This window comes from Coenobita brevimanus, chromosome 78 (assembly GCF_032717465.1).
Source record: "Coenobita brevimanus isolate Jiangsu-jjx chromosome 78, ASM3271746v2, whole genome shotgun sequence".
Classification (NCBI taxonomy): Eukaryota; Metazoa; Arthropoda; class Malacostraca; order Decapoda; family Coenobitidae; genus Coenobita; species Coenobita brevimanus.
In genome coordinates, this window is record NC_137031.1 from 30,554,491 (window position 1) to 30,566,642 (window position 12,152).

Here is a 12,152-nt window from a genome sequence, read left to right on the forward strand (position 1 = left end):
CTACCTTAAATCACTATTAAGTCACAAAAATTGTGGATCTAGGCACCGAAGTGGGCCTTTTCCAAGGAGAAACGTAAACTGCAGCATTCAAACTGAAAATCATGACCCAACAACCAATCACCGCACGTCCCTGGTGACATATGTGCATACTAATGCCACCATGTTGTTGCTGTTCTTGTCCCGCCAGTCCGCACACTACAGACCGTCGCTGTGGAGTATGAGAGTTCCCTGCCTTTTTTATGCAACTTCCCCCCGCCTCCTACTTGCCATGGCCCCTCCCAACCCCCCAGTGAAGTCCTCTAAGCAGTATGGCGTCAAGAAGCTGCCGCAGTTGTCGTACAGTCAATGTTTAGAGCTCATTTGTCGTGTTGAGAGGGGAGAGAAGTTTTCAAATCTGGTGAAAGAGTTTGGGAAGAACAAGTGCTGAGAGGTTCTAAGTTCTTCCCAACACCACCCCACTCCATTCACTTTAGCAATTTCATCATAGGATTAAGGTGTGATACCTTAATACATGCACTGAATATTCCTAAATTTGTATGATTGTGTTTGATGATGCCTAGATGCTGTAGGTGTAGGTAGGGTGCTGTGGGGGCGAGTTGGCCAAAGTCCAGACCCAAATTAATTTTTCACATAAGAGTTATTAGTCACAAATCACGGCAGTGGTCCAGACCCAAATTGCGGCGATTTACGAGGATTGACTGTAGTTTTTTCGGACTATTGGAAGGGACCTCTGAAAACATTAAAAATATATACATGATCATTAACACTTTCCAATTTGGTGATACTATTTCATTCACGGGAAAATTTGAAAACGACCAAAAAATGCTTAGAAAAAAAATGAGATAAACATTTTTATGCAGCTTCAACTTATACTCCTCACGACTACTTTAGGGCACTTTATGGTTTATATATTTTTTTTTTTCATCTTATTCTACAAAGCCTCAGCTTTCTAATGGTATAAAAACAAATCTGCTAATGCAAATATTTTGGGGTGAAAAAAACTCAAACACACCAAGGTAGGAGGGAGGGAGAGCAGGAAAAGGGGGATAGCACAAGGGTTCAGCTGGCTGGCGGGAGGGTTAGACCTCGAGTTTACCACTTACTACCATGTGACATGCTTTTGTTTATCAATTTTCTTCCCACCAAAACTAGTAGGTGTGGAAGCCATTGCTACTATGTTGTAGTCACTTATTGGTCTGAAAATCAGGTGGAATTATCAAAAGAGTGTCAAACTGGGCACAGGTATAAACTGGAAATGACCGTCCTTCCCAAGCTTGGTGCCACTCCCCTCCGCTAGCTAGATTTTGGCACCGCCTTGAAACAATTAGATTACTGGTGGTCAGATTGAATGATTTTTACTGCAAATGCTCTATTTCTGGCTCCTCTCATGATGCTGGTCACTCAAAGATTGATGCGGTGTTCTATGGGATGCCAAGATGCTCGAGCATGCATTAGGGATGCAGCGCTCGTTGGTGTTTCCCATGCGTCCATTCTTTCATTGAACAAAATTCATTAAGTGAACACAATGTCTGGCCAGCTCATGGTGGTCGTTAATACTGAAATTCGTTAAAAGAGGGTTTGGGATACTGAGGGTTTACTGTACTGGGTATTTAAGTAAAACACCATCCATCCACTCCATCCATCATCCAATCCTACATTGCCCCACGAGGAGCGTAGGAGCCCGAGGCTAGGCAAGTTGGTCCTGACATTTAAGATGAGAGTGACCAGCCTCACTCATCCCTGAGTGGCATTACATGAGCAATAAACCCCAACCACTCCTTGGATGTAGACCTTCACCGGCTCAATCCGACTGGAGAACCTCAATTACCCACTACACCACCAGGCGCCAAAATTTGGTTATATGGCTACCACCCAGTGTAGTAAATGGTTTCCTTGTGTACAGGAAACCATTTGGCCTGTCACTCGGTGTACAGTCACCCACAGGCAGAAGGAAGAGGAAAGAATGAAGGAAAGATAGACAGAAGAGGGAGTGTAAAATCACCTGTAGGCAGAACGACGAGGAAAGAATGAAGGAAAGAAAGATAGAAGTGCATGGAAGGAAAGAAGGCTGGAGGATAGGAAAGGGCAGACACATGAGAGCAGTACTACATCGAGGGAAAGGATGGTGAGTGTCCTCACCTACCACAAAACACAGGCTCAACAAATTCTACAGACAAATCCCTCTTCACTATGTAACATCTTCCCCATATCTAAATGCTGGAATTCATACCACAACACAGTGTGTGTGATCTAGACTGTTCAACATCTTCAATAATTGTCTTTCCCCACAACAGGGTACTTCCAGTATTACTGACGAATGAATTAAGTTACTGTACACCGGATCAAATTACATTCAACTGGCTTAAGCTATGAAAGACTTGGTTGTGTTTGGGCAAGCTATTCCTGAATATGGTAAATATTTCTGCAAAGTGGAAAATTAATGCCAATGGTGAACTGTCTGTGCATCAAGGTGAGCTTACTAACACAATATACACTCAGATCAGTCACTCATAAATTTCTAATAAAAGAAATAAAAAATTGCACAAACATCTTAAACCTACAACAAGCTGTAAAAAACATTCTGACACTGATATAAGTCATATTGCAGATGATAAATACACTGTGTGTGTGTCCATCTGCTCTAAGCTATTAAAACACACACACACACACACACACACGAACAGCCGGAGAGAGAGGACGTCCCAGGCATCGCTCCTGACCTTGAGTAGTTTCAGGAATTTTGTCTGTCCTGTCTCCTAGGGTCTTTCTTTAAATTTAAAATAATGAAAGTTGGTAGACTACCAAAAATGTAAAGATTTGTTGGCAATAGTATACATGAATGTTTGTGGCTTATTCGGTAACAGCTGTTTAGGTACTTGATCGGTACGTTAAAGATGGCCGAAAATGTAAACAATGAGGGAATGGAATTTCAAGGATTTGATGCTAATACTAATGTCATGGACCTAGTGAAAACATTAATTATGAGGATTAGTGAACTCGAAAAAAAAGTAGAGAATCTAGTGATAAAGGATGTGTCAGGAAATACGGAAACCACCATACAGAGTCTAATCCAGTCCAACGAAACAGCCAATGAAGAGATTAAGAATTTGAAGCGGGAAAATGTTGAACTGAGGAGGAAACTTGAAGAGAGTACTAATAAAACGGAGAAGGTGAGTAATGTACTAGAAGAACACAAAGCAAAGTGGGCACACGTAGAGGAAGAACAGAAAGAAGTGGTCAGCTTAAGAGAGATCATCCAGGAAGAAAGGGAAATGAACAAGAAAGAAATGGAAGAAAATGTAGTGAAAATACTGAAGAAAAAAGAGAAAATAGTGAGAGAAACTGTAGAAAGGAACAGATGTGTGATAGTATTTGGAAACAGGGAAGAGGAAGAAAAGGTTAGGTTCGCAAGACTCGAGAGAGACACGAACATGGTGAGAGGAATATTAGGCAAGATTGACCCCGAAGGAAACAAGTGGGTAAAAGAAATTGAGGAAGTAAGGAGGATAGGGCCTTATAAGAAAGGGGAAACAAGACCAATGAGAGTCAAGTTTACATCAGAAAGTGTAATAAATGAGATACTTAAAGTGACCTGGAAATTAAGCAAAGAGGCGGGGGATGGAAAATATTATAATAAGAAAAGATCTGAATGAAGAAGAAAGAGAAGCTTTAAAATCATTAAAGGAAGAAGTAAAGGAAAAAAATGATAAGAGGACAGAGGAAGAACGTAATACTTTTTTTGGAGAGTATTGGATATGAAAGTAAGGAAATGGTATTTAAGTAAATAGAAGTGAAGGAAATTAGGATGGATGGTTGTGAAAGATCAGAAGTTGAGGAAGTGGTACGGACAGAGAGTAGGAGAGAAGAGGGTATTAATAATGTCAAAAATAATTTGAAGGTGATATATACTAATGTTGATGGTTTCATATCGACAAGGATCGAAATTAATGATTTCTTGAGAGAACATGAACCTGATGTCATGTGCTTTGTAGAGACCAAATTAAGAGAAGATATTGATGTTCATTTGGGAGATGGTAAATACAAACTGTGGAGAAAAGACAGAAAAGAAAAAAAGGGAGGAGGAGTGATGATAGCAGTGAAGAACAACATAAATGTAGATACTGTGGAAATGGGAGAAGGCAGGGCTGAAGTGATATATATGAAATTAAAAACTGGAGAGAATGTTAAGAGAGATATGGCGGTAGTGTATGTTCCCCCAAAGACGAGAGCATGGAAGGATGACGAATACCATGAGATGTTGTCAGATATGGCTAGCTACTTGCAAAAAATAATTGAGAAAAGCAATAATATAATTTTGGTGGGTGACTTTAATTGTAAAGAGGTGAACTGGGAGGAATGGTACTCGGGAGGTGGCGAGATTCGTGGGGTACTATGTTATTAAATATAATAATGAATAATGTGATGACGCAGTGGGTCAAAGAAGAGACACGGTTTCGAGGTGAGGACACACCAGCAAGGTTAGATTTACTGTTCACCAAAGAACCTGATGTAATAGAATCATTGGAATATCTCTGTCCTTTGGGAAAAAGTGATCACGTGGTCATTGAGTTCCAGATGTTAATAGGAAACGTCGAGCCAAGAGACGAGCTTCATAGACAGGGAAGATACAACTTTGGCAAAGCAAATTTTACAGGATTGAGAAACTTTTTGAAAATGCGGATTGGAGAAAATTCAGAGAAACAAGAGAGATACAGAGGAAGTGGGATATCTTTCTAGACCTCTATAATTTGGGAGTGGAAAAATTTGTACCAAGAGTAAGAGGGAAAGAAAACAGGAAAAAGGAGTGGTTTAATAGAAGGTGTATGATAGCCAAAAAAGAGAGAGATAAGGCGTGGAACAATTGGAGAAAGAGAGGTAACGACAGAACAAAGGAAGAATATAAAAGAACAAGAAACGAATACACAAGAATACGTAGGGAAGAAGAAAGGAATTTTGAAAAAGGTATAATTGACAAATGCAAGGATGAACCCAAACTGTTTTATAGATTTGTTAATGGCAAACTGAAACAAAAGGAAGGAATCACCAAGCTGAAAGTAGATGGAGAGGTCTTTAATGATGCGGCAATGCAAGCAGAAATAATGAACAAACGTTTCCAGTCAGTTTTCACTAAAGAAAAGGAGCTTGTGGAAGAGGAGGGAGTGATTAGAAATGTTCCGGTGATGAAAGATATAAAAGTGGAGGTGCAGGAAGTGTATAAATTACTGGAAACTCAAGATGTAAGGAAAGCCCCAGGACCTGATGGAATTTCTAATTGGGTACTGAAGGAATGCAGAGAACAACTGGCGGATAAAATTCACAGCTTAATTGTATGCTCACTGGAAGAGGGGAAAGTGCCAAAAGAATGGAAGAGGGCAAATGTGGTACCAATTTACAAGGGAGGAAACAGGGAAGAACCCCTGAATTATAGACCAGTGTCTCTAACCAGCATGGTCGCAAAATTGTGTGAGAGAATCCTGAGAGACAGATGGATAAAATATCTGGAAGAGATGAATATTTTGGCTGAATGTCAGTTTGGATTCAGAAGTGGAAGGTCATGTGTTTCAAACTTGTTGAGCTTTTACTCAAGAGCGATTGATGTGGTACAGGAGAGAGATGGTTGGGTGGATTGTGTGTACTTAGACTTAGAGAAGGCCTTTGACAAGGTACCTCATAAGAGACTAATGTGGAAACTAGAATATATAGGAGGACTAAAGGGGAAACTTCTGGAATGGATGAGAGACTTTTTGAGAGACAGACAAATGAGGACAGTAATAAAGGAAAAGATGTCTGGATGGAGGGAAGTAACAAGTGGAGTCCCTCAAGGCTCAGTGTTGGCGCCAGTAATGTTCCTGATTTATGTAAATGATATGGTAGATGGAGTGAACAGTTATGCGAATCTGTTTGCTGATGATGTAAAGATCTTGAGGAAGATAGAGGTTGAGGAGGATTGTAAAATACTGCAGGAGGATTTGGATAGGATACACAATTGGAGCCGGACGTGGGAAATGAAATTTAATGTAAAGAAATGTAAAATATTGGAAATGGGTAAAAGTACCAGGAGACCATCACTGAATTATTTTTTGGGTAATGAATTAATCACAAAAAGGAGAGAAGAGAAAGATTTGGGAGTGCTGGTCCAAGATAGTTTGTCACCAGAAAAGCACATTAACAAGATAGTTGGAGAGACTTATAAGCTCTTGACTAACATAAGAGTAGCATTTCATTATATGGATGAGGAAATGATGAAAAAATTGATAGTGGCCATGATCCGCCCCAGGTTAGAATATGCAGCGGTAGTGTGGTCCCCACACAAAAAGAAAGATATAAACAAGATTGAGAGAATACAAAGAACAGCAACCAAGATGGTCCCCAGTCTGACAGACCTGTCATACAGAGAGAGGCTGGAAAAACTGGATTTGCCTTCGTTAGAGGAAAGGAGAAAGAGGGGAGACATGATTGCGGTGTTCAGGACCATGGTGGGAGTAGATAAAATTGACAAAGAAGATCTGTTTGTATGGGATAAGAGAGCAACAAGAGGACATGGAATGAAATTGAAAAAGTCAAGCTGCTTGAAGGATATCAAGAAATATAGCTTTCCTTACAGAAGTATAGACTTATGGAATAGCCTGGACAAAGAGATCGTCCAGTCTAAAAACATAAACGAGTTTAAAGTTAAATTCGACTTATTGAGAAACAGCGACGGAAACCCACGAGCATAGTACATTCCGTGTATATCACAATTAGGTATATTCTTAAATATTTGGAACGACTTAGACAAAGAGGTGGTGCATGAGAAAAACATTCATGTGTGTAAAGGTAGACTTGATAAATGTGGATATGGAGACAGGACAACACGAGCATTGCTCAATTCCTGTATACTACAAATAGGTAAATACAAATAGGTAAATACACACACACACACACACACACACACACACACTACACTAGTTACAGTATCCCCTAGTTGCTTCACTCCAGAAAGTGAACATCTCAACAAAGACTTACCAATGACAGTACAACTGGTCCTCGTTACATCAGGGATGCATTCTAAGCTATAAGGGGTGGGATTCTGGAACACGTTTCCAATTAATTCTCTCTCTCGTAACATATTAGTTTTTACAGGAAGAGCTAGAAACAAGGGAAGATTCTGCACACTCCTTTCCTCCTTTCTGGAGGGGGAGGGGAAAAAAAAATCATCATCCGGACATCCTTTCCCACCCTAGGGCGGGGTGAGGTGTAGCAATGTCCAGACAGTGAAAGCTTGCCCAAATCAAAGTGCCACACTTCCATTTACTCATCATTCAAGCCCTCAAAATCCTGGCACCATCTGATAGGCAAAAAAAATTTAACCAAGTTTTGTAGCTTCACATATACCTATCTGATAGAGTCAATCTGAACGCTGTCACATTAAAAGGGGGTGCAAAATCACTGGTTATGTGTTTTGTACAAAATTCGTCTGGCCAGCTCAATCTCACGTAAGTCCCTTAGCCTCACCAACTTCCATATCTCTTCTTCACACACTCATCCACCATATCCCTCCACATTCTTCTTGGCCTACCTCACCTCCTCCCTCCTTCAAATTCACTCAGATATACCGTTTTCACCACTCTATTGTCATCCATTCTCTCCACATGACCATACCGCCTCAGCACACTCTCTACGATTCTAGAGTCCACAGACTTCCTCGCTCCACATCTTTCATGAATCACATTATTCCATATCCTATCCATTCTCTACTCCATGTACATTCCTCAGCAGTCCCATCTCCGCAGCTCTTACTCTTGACTTTTCATTTTCATGCCACGCCAGTCTCACACCTGTACGTTAAAGCTGGCACTAACACTCCTTCATGTAAGCCTTGCGCAGCTGCAATACTCAAGCCTCTGTTTCTTATCAAGGCCTTCATAGCACCAGCTACGTTCCTTCCTTGTGTCACTCTACTTTCCACTTCTTTTGCACATTTTCCTCTCTTTTGTATCACTGTACCCAGGTATTTGAACTCTCTCACCAATACCAGTCTCTCTCCATTCACTGCAACATCACACTGGGAGTCACCTTCTCTCTCAATAACCATCACTTTACTCTTTTCTACATTTACTCTCAAAGCATGACACTCACAGACATCTAAAAACTTTGCACTAGTCTTCCAAGTTCTTCTCTGGTATTTTAAAGTAGCACAGCACCATCAGCATACATCGAATATGAGATATTCCACCCGTCACCATTTATTACCAATGCCACCCCTTTCTCCATTACTCTTGTTTTTACTTCTCTCATCACCCCATCCATATACAGTATACTCTGAACAACCATGGGGACATCACACAACCTTGTTGCATGGCCACAGTGATCATGAACCATTCACTTAGATGCCCATTTACCCTTACACATGCCTCACTACCATCATAAAAACTCTTGACGGCACCTAACAGCTTTCCATCTAAAGCATACATGTGCAAAACCTTCCACAGTCCCTCTCTGTCTACTTTGTCATATGATTTTTCCAGATCCATAAATGCCTTAAACACCTTATAGTCCTTCTCACAGGCCTTCACCACTATCTGTCTCACTGAAAATATTTGATCCACACATCCTCTGCCACTCCTAAAGCCACCCTGTTCGTCGCTCACTAGGACTTCTGATATCTCTCATACTTTCTCTACAACAATTATTGTTCCATGTACATCCCCTGCAACATTCAATAGACTTGCCACGATAATTCTTGCACTCATCTCGCTCACCTTTATTTTTGTACAGGAGTACAATTACTGCATTTTTCCACTCTACTGGAACAGTTTCACTCATCCATGGCTTCTTACATATCTCCAACAAGCACTTAATTCTGCTCTCTCCACTACACTTAATCATCTCTGCATACACCTCATCAACCCCAGCTGCATTCACATTTTTCAGCCGCTTCACAACGTTCTTCACCTCTGCAAGTGTCATGTTTTCTGGTACTGCACTCCTTCTCTGTACATCCCCCCAAACCAATCATGTTAACCCTTCGTACGCCATGTGAAAATTCGTAACCCTGAACGCCATGTGGAGTCTTGACAGACCCCCAACTTAATTGGTGTTTTTCTGCCATATGCACACAAGTTACAAATGTTAAAATTTCCACATACATTGCCTGGGACACAGCACATGCAGCCAATCCACCATATGTCCCCCTCCCCCCTTTTCTTAGTACAATTTTTTTGTTTCTTCAAAACTTTTAAAGTATGCACATGTAACGAACAATGTAGCAATACTTTTAGGTTACATCATTCTTATTCATTCACCATGCTCTTAACATATTAAAATAAATGTATTATCAGTTATAATACCATAGAAAGAAAAGAAAAAAAATCTTGAAAATAAAATGACCTGAAAAATTAGGTTAAATCAATGTTCAGAACATAGACAAGACTGACATTTATATTCAAAAAACCCCTGAATGATTTACAGATCATGTAAACTAGACTGACATTCACAGTATACTGTATATAGAAAAAGATTGACATTTACAGTACATTCGGAAAACTCTTTGAATGATTTACAAATACGGTAAACATTCAGTAATACTGTCATTATCAGGATCAGAAATGAAAGGATTTTCTTCGATTCTCTCCCAATGACTGTAGAACATGTCAACATTCAGTGACATGGTCAATATCAAGAATCTGAGGGGAAAAAATAAATAAATAAATAAATAAAAAAAAGGTACAGAGAATGCTAGGTGGGGTACCAAATGACTCCTAATGAATGTTGCATCCTCTTAAATCCTGAACTATATGAGCTTTTCCACCCAAAATATCTGTTTATAAAATCGGCTGTGACAAAGCCATGGTTTGTTAGATCCCTATAGATCCCTAAATCAATAAGGGACTACATGGCATCATCTAAAAAATGTGTTGGGGTCCATCTGACTTCACCTGGTGTATGAAGGGTTAACAGTTGCTTTGCTCTCTCCACTGCCATTCATCAGACTTTCAAAATATAACCTTCCATCTGGTCCTTACTTCATCTCTATGGATTAATAATCTACCACTTACATCTTTCACATTTTCACATTTCTTTCCACTGGCACTTCGATATTTCTGCTCCTCTTTTCAGAATAAATTCCTATTTTCAGAGTAATTTGAATTCATTTTACTTCCTATATCATCATTTACCTCCTCCTTTTTTGCTCTTCACTTGTCTCTTTACGTGCTTCTTGCTCTTAATATATTCAGTTCTTATTTCAACTGAACCCTTGTCCAGTATCTACTCTAGCCACTTCTCCCTCTTTTCCTCCACTGCGCTCTTAACCTCTTCATCCCACCATGCCGGACCTGTCTTCTTTGTTAATACTCTTGCCACACCACACACTGCTTTAGCATTCCTAACTAAGCAATCCCTATATGCATTCCACAAGCTGTCCGGATCCATTTCATTCCAATTCACTGATTCTAACTCCTCCTCTACTTTGGCCCTGTATTCATCTGCCATTTCTTTGATCCTCAGCTTCTCGACTTTCAGTCTCTCTCCCTGACTGCTCCTCCGTCTCTTGGTCCACCTCACTCCTCTAAGCTTGATCTTGCATACCACAATCATATAATCTGACAAACTCACTGCCCTCGTATCAGCAACACTTTCCAATACCGATTTCTCCACAAGCATGTAATCAATCAGGCTCCTTTCAACATCATCTCCATTCCCTCTATACCATGATTATTTATGTGCACTTTGTGTCTGAAATAAGCATAACAAATGCACAACCTTCTTTCCTGACGAATGTCCTTCAGTCGCTCCCATTATCATTCTCTCCTAGTACTCCATTATTACCCATTATATCATTCACAGGACCACTGCCTCCTCTCCCATTCATGTTGCCCATTACAAACACTTTATAACTTCTCTTGTATCTAAGATATGTTTTGGTAGAAGGAACAAGGAACATGGGAAGAGTCTACTGTCTCCTTTCCTTGTCCATGGGAAAACAAATCAGTTATGACAGGAAACGATTCGTAAATATGTTGAGAATCTCACCCCCAAGACTTTTTCCCGCAAATTTTGTGCTGTACACTGGAGAAAACTGGTAAATCAATATTACAGGTAGCAATAAACATATATAAGAAAAGACAACAATTAACTGCAAAAGGTATGATGGCCAATGCTAAGCAACTCCTACATGAGTGAGACTAGAGTACAAGATTTAGAAAAGGATGGCACAGAACACTCTCAAAACTTCAACAAATGTTTCTTTAAAATACTGTGAAATTAACAGGAACAAAAAGGGGACATATAATGAAGAATTACTCTATAATGGAGCACTTGTATCACTTTAGGTAGAGTGTAATATTATGCTTTCTCACTGAATGTTAACTCAGAAAGACTCAATACAAAATATGCACAACAAAGCCTGAGTCTTCATTGCATCACATCCCTGTGTTAAGTACAACAGGGCAACACTACACAATCCTTGTTCCTCAGAGCACAGTCAGTCCTCACTTAAAGTCTGGGATGTATGTAGCCAATACACTACATTAAGTGGGGGGAGGAGGGAATCAAATAACAAACATCTAGTTCACAACTTGACAAGTTAAAAGCATAAAAATCATTCATTTCTGACCAGTGCAACTTTATACTATCACCAACACCTTTTAGTAATGAATTGGGGTACATATATCAATTAAAACAACTTTAGCCACTTGAATCCCAGGTAAATAATTTTCAATTTATTCTTACTGCTTCCAGATAATTTTAATTAATCTCAGGAATGGCCTCTCATACTGAAAGAATTATGCCATATCTAATCCCTCAGGTTTGAAGGCAATCCTAGGCTTAATACATCATCAAAAGGCAAGAATGAGATGAAAAAGACATCCCTGAGCTCAATGGGCCAAATGACAACTTTAAAGAAGGACTAACTGTACATAATGTAAATTTGGACGTAGATTCACAAACAAACTTACAAGTGATTCTCTGTCACTACTAAGAATTCTCTGCAGGCAGAACAACAAGGAACATGGTCAGCTTCTGCACTCTCCTCTCTTTGTTCTTCTGGCATATAGTTATCATATTTATGACAGTAAACTCATTGTAGCTTTGTCTGTGAAACTCGGCCTTGGTCTTTGGCATCCATGGTCAGCCTTGCAACATAATCCTAAATCCTTATACAACACAAT